Source organism: Oreochromis niloticus, linkage group LG3 (genome assembly GCF_001858045.2).
Source record: "Oreochromis niloticus isolate F11D_XX linkage group LG3, O_niloticus_UMD_NMBU, whole genome shotgun sequence".
Classification (NCBI taxonomy): domain Eukaryota; kingdom Metazoa; phylum Chordata; class Actinopteri; order Cichliformes; family Cichlidae; genus Oreochromis; species Oreochromis niloticus.
In genome coordinates this window covers 42,061,603-42,075,208 of record NC_031967.2, presented here as the reverse complement: position 1 = coordinate 42,075,208, position 13,606 = coordinate 42,061,603, and the positions used below count along the sequence as shown (strand labels likewise).

At 47.8% G+C, this 13,606-nt stretch overlaps 7 non-coding genes across 7 annotated transcripts; all 7 read right to left on the bottom strand.

Moving 5' to 3' along the window:
- Positions 1–3,529: 3,529 nt before the first annotated feature.
- trnaa-ugc (transfer RNA alanine (anticodon UGC)) lies at positions 3,530–3,601 on the bottom strand. Its single transcript has one exon. It is a non-coding gene; the product is annotated as a tRNA-Ala (tRNA).
- A 635-nt stretch (positions 3,602–4,236) lies between these two features.
- trnas-gcu (transfer RNA serine (anticodon GCU)) lies at positions 4,237–4,318 on the bottom strand. The gene has a single exon. It is a non-coding gene; the product is annotated as a tRNA-Ser (tRNA).
- A 1,020-nt stretch (positions 4,319–5,338) lies between these two features.
- trnaa-ugc (transfer RNA alanine (anticodon UGC)) lies at positions 5,339–5,411 on the bottom strand. Its single transcript has one exon. It is a non-coding gene; the product is annotated as a tRNA-Ala (tRNA).
- Positions 5,412–6,043: 632 nt separating this feature from the next.
- trnas-gcu (transfer RNA serine (anticodon GCU)) lies at positions 6,044–6,125 on the bottom strand. Its single transcript has one exon. It is a non-coding gene; the product is annotated as a tRNA-Ser (tRNA).
- A 2,818-nt stretch (positions 6,126–8,943) lies between these two features.
- On the bottom strand, positions 8,944–9,016 carry trnaa-agc (transfer RNA alanine (anticodon AGC)). The gene has a single exon. It is a non-coding gene; the product is annotated as a tRNA-Ala (tRNA).
- A 3,570-nt stretch (positions 9,017–12,586) lies between these two features.
- On the bottom strand, positions 12,587–12,659 carry trnaa-ugc (transfer RNA alanine (anticodon UGC)). Its single transcript has one exon. It is a non-coding gene; the product is annotated as a tRNA-Ala (tRNA).
- Positions 12,660–13,302: 643 nt separating this feature from the next.
- trnas-gcu (transfer RNA serine (anticodon GCU)) lies at positions 13,303–13,384 on the bottom strand. The gene has a single exon. It is a non-coding gene; the product is annotated as a tRNA-Ser (tRNA).
- Positions 13,385–13,606: the final 222 nt, after the last annotated feature.

The window sequence follows — 13,606 nt, the reverse complement described above, 5'->3', positions numbered from 1 at the left end:
ACTGTAGCTTCATTGTGCCATATGGACCTTTAACTCTGGAGGCTCTGAATGGGACGCTCCCCTTCATGGTTTTCTGGCCATGCCAACTACAACAAGACCCCGTGTAGAATCACAGTGCATACGAGACATTACGGACCAACTCAAGTCTGGGCCCTACACAGTATGCTGGGAGAGTGTCACTGTTTGTGGAAGCACCTTTCAGCTGCTTCTGGAGAAAAGAGATGTCAGACTGGGACTGGGGGCGTTGCTGCGCCACTCTTTGCTGCCATTGGCCAGTATTGTGAAAGGTAAGAGGGAGACAATCACCTCAGATGGACAAACACTGATGAGGTTTAACGCCAGCATTAATCTAATAGACCTGATAGGTACTGAGAGGAGACGTTCAAATAAACATTTGCCAAAGAAGCCACGTACGTTCGTTTGGAGAACTGACTATTCTGGAAACAGAGTACCTTTCTGCTATTGTATTAGCAGAACATTTTTTAAAGTGACCTGTGCAACAAGACCACATGGTGAACTATAGGGAGTACTGAGCCAAAGACGAGCAGAGGCATTGCATATACCCTACCTACCTACATTGGCAGACAATCTCACAAGACGCATTAAATAAGTAGAAAGAGCTCTCGACGAGGATGGATTCGAACCCACGCGTGCAGAGCACAATGATTAGCAGTCCATCGCCTTAACCTCTCGGCCACTCATCTGCTTTACGTGCTGTTTGCCAGTAAATTGGGAATCTATTCCTGAACACGGGTCTAGATGACAAAATGCGAGCTGATTGCTAGTGTATCGACGCAGGGAAATCTACCCCAGATCCCTGACGAGGGGCTTGCGTAACACTTTGTAGAAGCCTTGAGTGATGTGGGCTTCTTCTTGAGCCTGTTCTTCTTGGGGTTGCCAGAGTGGATCATCTGCCTCCATCTAACCCTGCCCCTAGCATTCTCCTCTGTCACAGTAACCCTCTTCATGTCCTCCTCCGCTAGATCCATGAACTTTCTCTTCGTCTTTTTCTTTTCCTCCTGCCTAGCAGCTCCATATTTAACACCCTTTTTCCAGTATATCTTATATTCCTCCTCTGCACATTCCAAACCACCGCAGCCTTACCGCTCTAACGTTGTCTCCAACCGCTCAACCCAGCTGTCCCTCTGACATAGTCATCCTAATCTTTTTCCATCCTGGACACTCCCAACATAAAAGCTTACCATCTTCAACTCTGCCAACTCCATCTCGGCCTCCGTCTTTTCCTCCGTGCCACAGTCATAAAACAATACATCAGAGCAGTTCTCACTACGTCCTGTAAGCTTGCCTTTCACACTTGCTGCTATCCTGGTGTCACAAATCACTCCTTAATGTGGTTTCCACCCACGTCTTCCCTCCAAAATACTCCTTCCTTGTTAAGCACATTAGCATTTCCACCTGCTGCCCATCCTTCCAGCTCAATCTCTCTGCCTTGCCAATTGGTACAAATCCCTTTCTCCATGCTTATGTCAAGGCTCACATTCAACTCACTATAAGGCTTTTCCTTGCCATTGGTCTAGCACCCTAGCATTCTTATTTACACGACAGCACTACTTTTTCTTTCCTGCCTTTTCCTTTGAATGCTTCTCTGGAGTGATGAACAAAGCCTTGAAAAGTTGGTAAAGTCAGAAACATAATGAGACAAACCCAATGCATTGGCTACAGAAAGGATCGAGGGCTCCTCTGGATGTGCAAAGGTCCCTGGAGAATGCGGGTATCGATCCGCTAACTCTCGCATCAAGCGAGCGTCTTCCATTTGAGCTAATTCCCTTTGTCGTCTGGGACTGTAGCTTCATTGTGCCATATGGACTTTAACTCTGGAGGCTCTAATGGGACGCCTCCCCTTCATGGTTTTCTGGCCATGCCAACTACAACAAGACCCCGTGTAGAATCACAGTGCATACGAGACATTACGGACCAACTCAAGTCTGGCCCTACACAGATGCTGGGAGAGTGTCACTGTTTGTGGAAGCACCTTTCAGCTGCTTCTGGAGAAAAGAGATGTCAGACTGGACTGGGGCGTTGCTGCGCCACTCTTTGCTGCCATTGGCCAGTATTGTGAAGGTAAGAGGGAGACAATCACCTCAGATGGACAAACACTGATGAGGTTTAACGCCAGCATAATCTAATAGCTACCTGATAGGTACTGAGAGGAGACGTGCAAATAAACATTGCAAAGGAAGCCACGTACGTTCTTTGGAGACTGACTATTCTGGAAACAGAGTACCTTTCTGCTATTGTATTAGCAGAACATTCTTTTAAAGTGACCTGTGCAACAAACCACATGGTGAACTATAGGGAGTACTGAGCCAAGACGAGCAGAGGCATTGCATCATACCCTACCTACCTACATTGGCAGACAATCTCACAAGACGCATTAAGATAAGTAGAAAGAGCTCTCGACGAGGATGGGATTCGAACCCACGCGTGCAGAGCACAATGGATAGCAGTGCATCGCCTTAACCTCTCGCCACCTCATCTGCTTTACGCTCTGTTGCCAGTAGAATTGGGAATCTATTCTCTGAACACGCGGTCTAGATGGACAAAATGCGAGCTGATTGCTAGTGTATCGACGCAGGGAAATCTACCCAGATCCCTGACGAGGGGCTGCGTAACACTTTGGTAGAAGCCTTGATGATGTGGGCTTCTCTTTGAGCCTGTTCTTCTTGGGGGTTGCCAGAGGGATCATCTGCCTCCATCTAACCCTGCCCCTAGCATTCTCCTCTGTCACATAACCCTCTTATGTCCTCCTCCGCTAGATCCATGAACTTTCTCTTCCGTCTTTTTCTTTTCCTCCTGCCTAGCAGCTCCATATTTAACAACCCTTTTTCCAGTATATCTTATATTCCTCCTCTGCACATTTCCAAACCACCGCAGCCTTTACCGCTCTAAACGTTGTCTCCAAACCGCTCAACCCCAGCTGTCCCTCTGACATAGTCAATCCTATCTTTTTCCATCCTGGACACTCCCAACATAAAAAGCTTACCATCTTCAACTCTGCCAACTCCATCTCGGCCTCCTGTCTTTTCCTCCGTGCCACAGTCATAAAACAATACATCAGAGCAGTTCTCACTACCGTCCTGTAAAGCTTGCCTTCACACTTGCTGCTATCCTGGTGTCACAAATCACTCCTTAATGTGGTTCCACCCACGTCTTCCCTCCAAAATACTCCTTCCCTTGTTAGCACATAGCATTTCCACCCTGCTGCCCATCCTTTCCAGCTCAATCTCTCTGCCTTGCCAATTGGTACAAATCCCTTTCTCCATGCTTAGTGTCAAGGCTCACATTCAACTCACTATAAGGCTTTTCCTTTGCCATTGGTCTAGCACCCCTAGCATTCTTATTTACACGACAGCACTACTTTTTCTTTTCCTGCCTTTTCCTTTGAATGCTTCTCTGGAGTGATGACACAAAGCCTTGAAAAGTTGGTAAAGTCAGAAACATAATGAGACAAACCCAATGCATTGGCTACAGAGAAGGATCGAGCTCTCTTGGATGTGCAAAGGGTCCCTGGAGAATGCGGGTATCGATCCCGCTACCTCTCGCATGCAAAGCGAGCGCTCTTCCATTGAGCTAATTCCCCCTTTTCGTCTGGGGACTGTAGCTTCATTGTGCCATATGGACCTTTAACTCTGGAGCTCTGAATGGGACGCCTCCCCCTTCATGGTTTTCTGGCCATGCCAACTACAACAAGACCCCGTGGTAGAATCACAGTGCATACGAGACATTACGGACCAACTCAAGTCTGGCCCTACACAGTATGCTGGGAGAGTGTCACTGTTTGTGGAAGCACCTTTCAGCTGCTTCTGGAGAAAAGAGATGTCAGACTGGACTGGGGGCGTTGCTGCGCCACTCTTTGCTGCCATTGGCCAGTATTGTGAAGGTAAGAGGGGAGACAATCACCTCAGATGGACAAACACTGATGAGGTTTAACGCCAGCATTAATCTAATAGTACCTGATAGGTACTGAGAGGAACGTGCAAATAACATTGCCAAGGAAGCCACATACGTTCGTTTGGAGCACTGACTATTCTGGAAACAGAGTACCTTTCTGCTATTGTATTAGCAGAACATTCTCTTTAAAGTGACCTGTGCAACAAGACCACATGGTGAACTATAGGGAGTACTGAGCCAAAGACGAGCAGAGGCATTGCATCATACCTACCTACATTGGCAGACCAATCTCACAAGACGCATTAAGATAAGTGAAAGAGCTCTCGACGAGGATGGGATTCGAACCCACGCGTGCAGAGCACAATGGATTAGCAGTCCATCGCCTTAACCTCTCGGCCACCTCATCTGCTTTACGCTGCTGTTTGCCAGTAGAATTGGAATCTATTCTCTGAACACGCGGTCTAGATGGACAAATGCGAGCTGATTGCTAGTGTATCGACGCAGGGAAATCTACCCCAGATCCCTGACGAGGGCTGCGTAACACTTTGGTAGAAGCCTTGAGTGAGTGGGCTTCTTCTTTGAGCCTGTTCTTCTTGGGGGTTGCCAGAGTGGATCATCTGCCTCCATCTAACCCTGCCCCTACATTCCCTCTGTCACAGTAACCCTCTCATGTCCTCCTCCGCTAGATCCATGAACTTTCTCTTCCGTCTTTTCTTTCCTCCTGCCTAGCAGCTCCATATTTAACACCCTTTTTCCAGTATATCTTATATTCCTCCTCTGCACATTTCCAAACCACCGCAGCCTTACCGCTCTAACGTTGTCTCCAAACCGCTCAACCCAGCTGTCCTCTGACATAGTCAATCCTAATCTTTTTCCATCCTGGACACTCCAACATAAAAAGCTTACCATCTTCAACTCTGCCAACTCCATCTCGGCCTCCTGTCTTTTCCTCCGTCCACAGTCATAAAACAATACATCAGAAGCAGTTCTCACTACCGTCCTGTAAAGCTTGCCTTTCACACTTGCTGCTATCCTGGTGTCACAAATCACTCCTTAATGTGGTTTCCACCCACGTCTTCCCTCCAAAATACTCCTTCCCTTGTTAGCACATTACATTCCACCCTGCTGCCCATCCTTTCCAGCTCAATCCTCTGCCTTGCCAATGTACAAATCCTTTCTCCATGCTTATGTCAAGGCTCACATTCAACTCACTATAAGCTTTTCCTTTGCCATTGGTCCTAGCACCCCTAGCATTCTTATTTACACGACAGCACTACTTTTCTTTCCTGCCTTTTCCTTTGAATGCTTCTCTGGAGTGATGACACAAAGCCTTGAAAAGTTGGTAAAGTCAGAAACATAATGAGACAAACCCAATGCATTGGCTACAGAGAAGGATCGAGGGCTCCTCTTGGATGTGCAAAGGTCCCTGAGAATGCGGGTATCGATCCCGCTACCTCTCGCATGCAAAGCGAGCGCTCTTCCATTTGAGCTAATTCCCCTTTGTCGTCTGGGGACTGTAGCTCATTGTGCCATATGGACCTTTAACTCTGGAGGCTCTGAATGGGACGCCTCCCCTTCATGGTTTTCTGGCCATGCCACTACAACAGACCCCGTGGTAGAATCACAGTGCATACGAGACATTACGGACCAACTCAAGTCTGGGCCCTACACAGTATGCTGGGAGAGTGTCACTGTTTGTGGAAGCACCTTTCAGCTGCTTCTGGAGAAAAGAGATGTCAGACTGGACTGGGGGCGTTGCTGCGCCACTCTTGCTGCCATTGCCAGTATGTGAAGGTAAGAGGGAGACAATCACCTCAGATGGACAAACACTGATGAGGTTTAACGCCAGCATAATCTAATAGTACCTGATAGGTACTGAGAGGAGACGTGCAAATAAACATTGCCAAAGGAAGCCACGTACGTTCGTTGGAGCACTGACTATTCTGGAAACAGAGTACCTTTCTGCTATTGTATTAGCAGAACATTCTCTTTAAAGTGACCTGTGCAACAAGACCACATGGTGAACTATAGGGAGTACTGAGCCAAAGACGAGCAGAGCATTGCATCATACCTACCTACCTACATGGCAGACAATCTCACAAGACGCATTAAGATAAGTAGAAAGAGCTCTCGACGAGGATGGGATTCGAACCCACGCGTGCAGAGCACAATGGATTAGCAGTCCATCGCCTTAACCTCTCGGCCACCTCATCTGCTTTACGCTGCTGTTGCCAGTAGAATTGGAATCTATTCTCTGAACACGCGGTCTAGATGGACAAAAGCGAGCTGATTGCTAGTGATCGACGCAGGGAAATCTACCCCAGATCCCTGACGAGGGGCTGCGTAACACTTTGGTAGAAGCCTTGAGTGATGTGGGCTTCTTCTTTGAGCCTGTTCTTCTGGGGGTTGCCAGAGTGGATCATCTGCCTCCATCTAACCCTGCCCTAGCATTCTCCTCTGTCACAGTAACCCTCTTCATGTCCTCCTCCGCTAGATCCATGAACTTCTCTTCCGTCTTTTCTTTTCCTCCTGCCTAGCAGCTCCATATTAACACCCTTTTCCAGTATATCTTATATTCCTCCTCTGCACATTTCCAAACCACCGCAGCCTTACCGCTCTAACGTTGTCTCCAAACGCTCAACCCCACTGTCCTCTGACATAGTCAATCCTAATCTTTTCCATCCTGGACACTCCCAACATAAAAAGCTTACCATCTTCAACTCTGCCAACTCCATCTCGGCCTCCTGTCTTTCCTCCGTGCCACAGTCATAAAACAATACATCAGAGCAGTTCTCACTACCGTCCTGTAAAGCTTGCCTTCACACTTGCTGCATCCTGGTGTCACAAATCACTCCTTAATGTGGTTCCACCCACGTCTCCCTCCAAAATACTCCTTCCCTTGTTAGCACATACCATTTCCACCCTGCTGCCCATCCTTTCCAGCTCAATCTCTCTGCCTGCCAATTGGTACAAATCCCTTCTCCATGCTTAGTGTCAAGGCTCACATTCACTCACTATAAGGCTTTTCCTTGCCATTGGTCTAGCACCCTAGCATTCTTATTTACACGACAGCACTACTTTTCTTTTCCTGCCTTTCCTTGAATGCTTCTCTGGAGTGATGACACAAAGCCTTGAAAAGTTGGTAAGTCAGAAACATAATGAGACAAACCCAATGCATTGGCTACAGAGAAGGATCGAGGGCTCCTCTTGGATGTGCAAAGGGTCCCTGGAGAATGCGGGTATCGATCCGCTACCTCTCGCATGCAAGCGAGCGCTCTTCCATTTGAGCTAATTCCCCTTTGTCGTCTGGGGACTGTAGCTTCATTGTGCCATATGGACCTTTAACTCTGGAGCTCTGAATGGGACGCCTCCCTTCATGGTTTTCTGGCCATGCCAACTACAACAAGACCCCGTGTAGAATCACAGTGCATACGAGACATTACGGACCAACTCAAGTCTGGCCCTACACAGTATGCTGGGAGAGTGTCACTGTTTGTGAAGCACCTTTCAGCTGCTTCTGGAGAAAAGAGATGTCAGACTGGACTGGGGGCGTTGCTGCGCCACTCTTTGCTGCCATTGGCCAGTATTGTGAAGGTAAGAGGGAGACAATCACCTCAGATGGACAAACACTGATGAGGTTAACGCAGCATTAATCTAATAGCACCTGATAGTACTGAGAGGAGACGTCAAATAAACATTTGCCAAAGGAAGCCACGTACGTTCGTTTGGAGCACTGACTATTCTGGAAACAGAGTACCTTCTGCTATTGTATTAGCAGAACATTCTCTTTAAAGTGACCTGTGCAACAAGACCACATGGTGAACTATAGGGAGTACTGAGCCAAAGACGAGCAGAGGCATTGCATCATACCCACTACCTACATTGGCAGACAATCTCACAAGACGCATTAAGATAAGTAGAAAGAGCTCTCGACGAGGATGGATTCGAACCCACGCGTGCAGAGCACAATGGATTAGCAGTCCATCGCCTTAACCTCTCGCCACCTCATCTGCTTACCTGCTGTTTGCCAGTAGAATGGGAATCTATCTCTGAACACGCGGTCTAGATGACAAAATGCGAGCTGATTGCTAGTGTATCGACGCAGGGAAATCTACCCCAGATCCCTGACGAGGGGCTGCGTAACACTTTGGTAGAAGCCTTGAGTGATGTGGGCTTCTTCTTTGAGCCTGTTCTTCTTGGGGTTGCCAGAGTGGATCATCTGCCTCCATCTAACCCTGCCCCTACCATTCTCCTCTGTCACAGTAACCCTCTTCATGTCCTCCTCCGCTAGATCCATGAACTTTCTCTTCCGTCTTTTTCTTTTCCTCCTGCCTAGCAGCTCCATATTTAACACCCTTTTTCCAGTATATCTTATATTCCTCCTCTGCACATTTCCAAACCACCGCAGCCTTACCGCTCTAACGTTGTCTCCAAACCGCTCAACCCCAGCTGTCCCTCTGACATAGTCAATCCTAATCTTTTCCATCCTGGACACTCCCAACATAAAGCTTACCATCTTCAACTCTGCCAACTCCATCTCGGCCTCCTGTCTTTCCTCCGTGCCACAGTCATAAAACAATACATCAGAGCAGTTCTCACTACCGTCCTGTAAAGCTTGCCTTCACACTTGCTGCTATCCTGGTGTCACAAATCACTCCTTAATGTGGTTCCACCCACGTCTTCCCTCCAAAATACTCCTTCCCTTTTAGCACATTACCATTTCCACCCTGCTGCCCATCCTTTCCAGCTCAATCTCTCTGCCTTGCCAATTGGTACAAATCCTTCTCCATGCTATGTCAAGGCTCACATTCAACTCACTATAAGGCTTTCCTTGCCATTGGTCTAGCACCCCTAGCATTCTTATTTACACGACAGCACTACTTTTTCTTTCCTGCCTTTTCCTTGAATGCTCTCTCTGGAGTGATGACACAAAGCCTTGAAAAGTTGGTAAAGTCAGAAACATAATGAGACAAACCCAATGCATGGCTACAGAGAAGGATCGAGGCTCCTCTTGGATGTGCAAAGGGTCCCTGGAGAATGCGGGTATCGATCCCGCTACCTCTCGCATGCTAAGCGAGCGCTCTTCCATTTGAGCTAATTCCCCTTTGTCGTCTGGGGACTGTAGCTTCATTGTGCCATATGGACCTTTAACTCTGGAGGCTCTGAATGGGACGCTCCCCCTTCATGGTTTTCTGGCCATGCCAACTACAACAAGACCCCGTGGTAGAATCACAGTGCATACGAACATTACGGACCAACTCAAGTCTGGGCCCTACACAGTATGCTGGAGAGTGTCACTGTTTGTGGAAGCACCTTTCAGCTGCTTCTGGAAAAAGAGATGTCAGACTGGACTGGGGCGTTGCTGCGCCACTCTTTGCTGCCATTGGCCAGTATGTGAAGTAAGAGGGAGACAATCACCTCAGATGGACAAACACTGATGAGGTTTAACGCCAGCATTAATCTAATAGCACCTGATAGTACTGAGAGGAGACGTGCAAATAAACATTGCCAAAGGAAGCCACTACGTTCGTTTGGAGCACTGACTATTCTGGAAACAGAGTACCTTTCTGCTATTGTATTAGCAGAACATTCTCTTTAAAGTGACCTGTGCAACAAGACCACATGGTGAACTATAGGAGTACTGAGCCAAAGACGAGCAGAGGCATTGCATCATACCCTACCTACCTACATTGGCAGACAATCTCACAAGACGCATTAAATAAGTAGAAAGAGCTCCGACGAGGATGGGATTCGAACCACGCGTGCAGAGCACAATGGATAGCAGTCCATCGCCTTAACCTCTCGGCCACCTCATCTGCTTTACCTCTGTTTGCCAGTAGAATTGGGAATCTATTCTCTGAACACCGGTCTAGATGGACAAAATGCGAGCTGATTGCTAGTGTATCGACGCAGGGAAATCTACCCCAGATCCCTGACGAGGGCTGCGTAACACTTGGTAGAAGCCTTGAGTGATGTGGGCTTCTTCTTTGAGCCTGTTCTCTTGGGGGTTGCCAGAGTGGATCATCTGCCTCCATCTAACCCTGCCCCTAGCATTCTCCTCTGTCACAGTAACCCTCTTCATGTCCTCCTCCGCTAGATCCATGAACTTTCTCTTCCGTCTTTTTCTTTTCCTCCTGCCTAGCAGCTCCATATTTAACACCCTTTTTCCAGTATATCTTATATTCCTCCTCTGCACATTTCCAAACCACCGCAGCCTTACCGCTCTAACGTTGTCTCCAAACCGCTCAACCCCAGCTGTCCCTCTGACATAGTCAATCCTAATCTTTTTCCATCCTGGACACTCCCAACATAAAAAGCTTACCATCTTCAACTCTGCCAACTCCATCTCGGCCTCCTGTCTTTTCCTCCGTGCCACAGTCATAAAACAATACATCAGAGCAGTTCTCACTACCGTCCTGTAAAGCTGCCTTTCACACTTGCTGCTATCCTGGTGTCACAAATCACTCCTTAATGTGGTTTCCACCCACGTCTTCCCTCCAAAATACTCCTTCCCTTGTTAGCACATTACCATTTCCACCCTGCTGCCCATCCTTTCCAGCTCAATCTCTCTGCCTTGCCAATTGGTACAAATCCCTTTCTCCATGCTTAATGTCAAGGCTCACATTCAACTCACTATAAGGCTTTCCTTTGCCATTGGTCTAGCACCCCTAGCATTCTTATTACACGACAGCACTACTTTTCTTTTCCTGCCTTTTCCTTTGAATGCTTCTCTGGAGTGATGACACAAAGCCTTGAAAAGTTGGTAAAGTCAGAAACATAATGAGACAAACCCAATGCATTGGCTACAGAGAAGGATCGAGGGCTCCTCTTGGATGTGCAAAGGGTCCCTGGAGAATGCGGGTATCGATCCCGCTACCTCTCGCATGCTAAGCGAGCGCCTTCCATTTGAGCTAATTCCCCTTGTCGTCTGGGGACTGTAGCTTCATTGTGCCATATGGACCTTTAACTCTGGAGGCTCTGAATGGGACGCCTCCCCTTCATGGTTTTCTGGCCATGCCAACTACAACAAGACCCCGTGGTAGAATCACAGTGCATACGAGACATTACGGACCAACTCAAGTCTGGGCCCTACACAGTATGCTGGGAGAGTGTCACTGTTTGTGGAAGCACCTTTCAGCTGCTTCTGGAGAAAAGAGATGTCAGACTGGACTGGGGGCGTTGCTGCGCCACTCTTTGCTGCCATTGGCCAGTATTGTGAAGGTAAGAGGGAGACAATCACCTCAGATGGACAAACACTGATGAGGTTTAACGCCAGCATTAATCTAATAGCACCTGATAGGTACTGAGAGGAGACGTTCAAATAACATTTGCCAAAGGAAGCCACGTACGTTCGTTTGGAGAACTGACTATTCTGGAAACAGAGTACCTTTCTGCTATTGTATTAGCAGAACATTCTCTTTAAAGTGACCTGTGCAACAAGACCACATGGTGAACTATAGGGAGTACTGAGCCAAAGACGAGCAGAGGCATTGCATCATACCCTACCTACCTACATTGGCAGACAATCTCACAAGACGCATTAAAATAAGTAGAAAGAGCTCTCGACGAGGATGGGATTGAACCCACGCTGCAGAGCACAATGGATTAGCAGTCCATGCCTTAACCTCTCGGCCACCTCATCTCCTTTACTCTTCTGTTGCCAGTTGAATTGGAATCTATCTCTGAACACGCGGTCTAGATGGACAAAATGCGAGCTGATTGCTAGTGTATCGACGCAGGGAAATCTACCCCAGATCCCTGACGAGGGCTGCGTAACACTTTGGTAGAAGCCTTAGTGATGTGGGCTTCTTCTTTGAGCCTGTTCTTCTTGGGGGTTGCCAGAGTGGATCATCTGCCTCCATCTAACCCTGCCCCTAGCATTCTCCTCTGTCACAGTAACCCTCTTCATGTCCTCCTCCGCTAGATCCATGAACTTCTCTTCCGTCTTTTCTTTTCCTCCTGCCTAGCAGCTCCATATTAACACCCTTTTCCAGTATATCTTATATTCCTCCTCTGCACATTTCCAAACCACCGCAGCCTTACCGCTCTAACGTTGTCTCCAAACCGCTCAACCCCAGCTGTCCCTCTGACATAGTCAATCCTAATCTTTTCCATCCTGGACACTCCCAACATAAAAAGCTTACCATCTTCAACTCTGCCAACTCCATCTCGGCCTCCTGTCTTTTCCTCCGTGCCACAGTCATAAAACAATACATCAGAGCAGTTCTCACTACCGTCCTGTAAAGCTTGCCTTTCACACTTGCTGCTATCCTGGTGTCACAAATCACTCCTTAATGTGGTTTCCACCCATGTCTTCCCTCCAAAATACTCCTTCCCTTGTTAGCACATTAGCATTTCCACCCTGCTGCCCATCCTTTCCAGCTCAATCTCTCTGCCTTGCCAATTGGTACAAATCCCTTTCTCCATGCTTAGTGTCAAGGCTCACATTCAACTCACTATAAGGCTTTTCCTTTGCCATTGGTCTAGCACCCCTAGCATTCTTATTTACACGACAGCACTACTTTTCTTTTCCTGCCTTTTCCTTTGAATGCTTCTCTGGAGTGATGACACAAAGCCTTGAAAAGTTGGTAAAGTCAGAAACATAATGAGACAAACCCAATGCATTGGCTACAGAGAAGGATCGAGGGCTCCTCTTGGATGTGCAAAGGGTCCCTGGAGAATGCGGGTATCGATCCCGCTACCTCTCGCATGCAAAGCGAGCGCTCTTCCATTTGAGCTAATTCCCCTTTGTCGTCTGGGGACTGTAGCTTCATTGTGCCATATGGACCTTTAACTCTGGAGGCTCTGAATGGGACGCCTCCCCTTCATGTTTTCTGGCCATGCCAACTACAACAAGACCCCGTGGTAGAATCACAGTGCATACGAGACATTACGGACCAACTCAAGTCTGGGCCCTACACGGTATGCTGGGAGAGTGTCACTGTTTGTGGAAGCACCTTTCAGCTGCTTCTGGAGAAAAGAGATGTCAGACTGGACTGGGGCGTTGCTGCGCCACTCTTTGCTGCCATTGGCCAGTATTGTGAAGGTAAGAGAGGAGACAATCACCTCAGATGGACAAACACTGATGAGGTTTAACGCCAGCATTAATCTAATAGTACCTGATAGGTACTGAGAGGAGACGTTCAAATAAACATTTGCCAAAGGAAGCCACATACGTTCGTTTGGAGCACTGACTATTCTGGAAACAGAGTACCTTTCTGCTATTGTATTAGCAGAACATTCTCTTTAAAGTGACCTGTGCAACAAGACCACATGGTGAACTATAGGGAGTACTGAGCCAAAGACGAGCAGAGGCATTGCATCATACCCTACCTACCTACATTGGCAGACAATCTCACAAGACGCATTAAGATAAGTAGAAAGAGCTCTCGACGAGGATGGGATTCGAACCCACGCGTGCAGAGCACAATGGATTAGCAGTCCATCGCCTTAACCTCTCGGCCACCTCATCTGCTTTACGCTGCTGTTTGCCAGTAGAATTGGGAATCTATTCTCTGAACACGCGGTCTAGATGGACAAAATGCGAGCTGATTGCTAGTGTATCGACGCAGGGAAATCTACCCCAGATCCCTGACGAGGGGCTGCGTAACACTTTGGTAGAAGCCTTGAGTGATGTGGGCTTCTTCTTTGAGCCTGTTCTTCTTGGGGGTTGCCAGAGTGGATCATCTGCCTC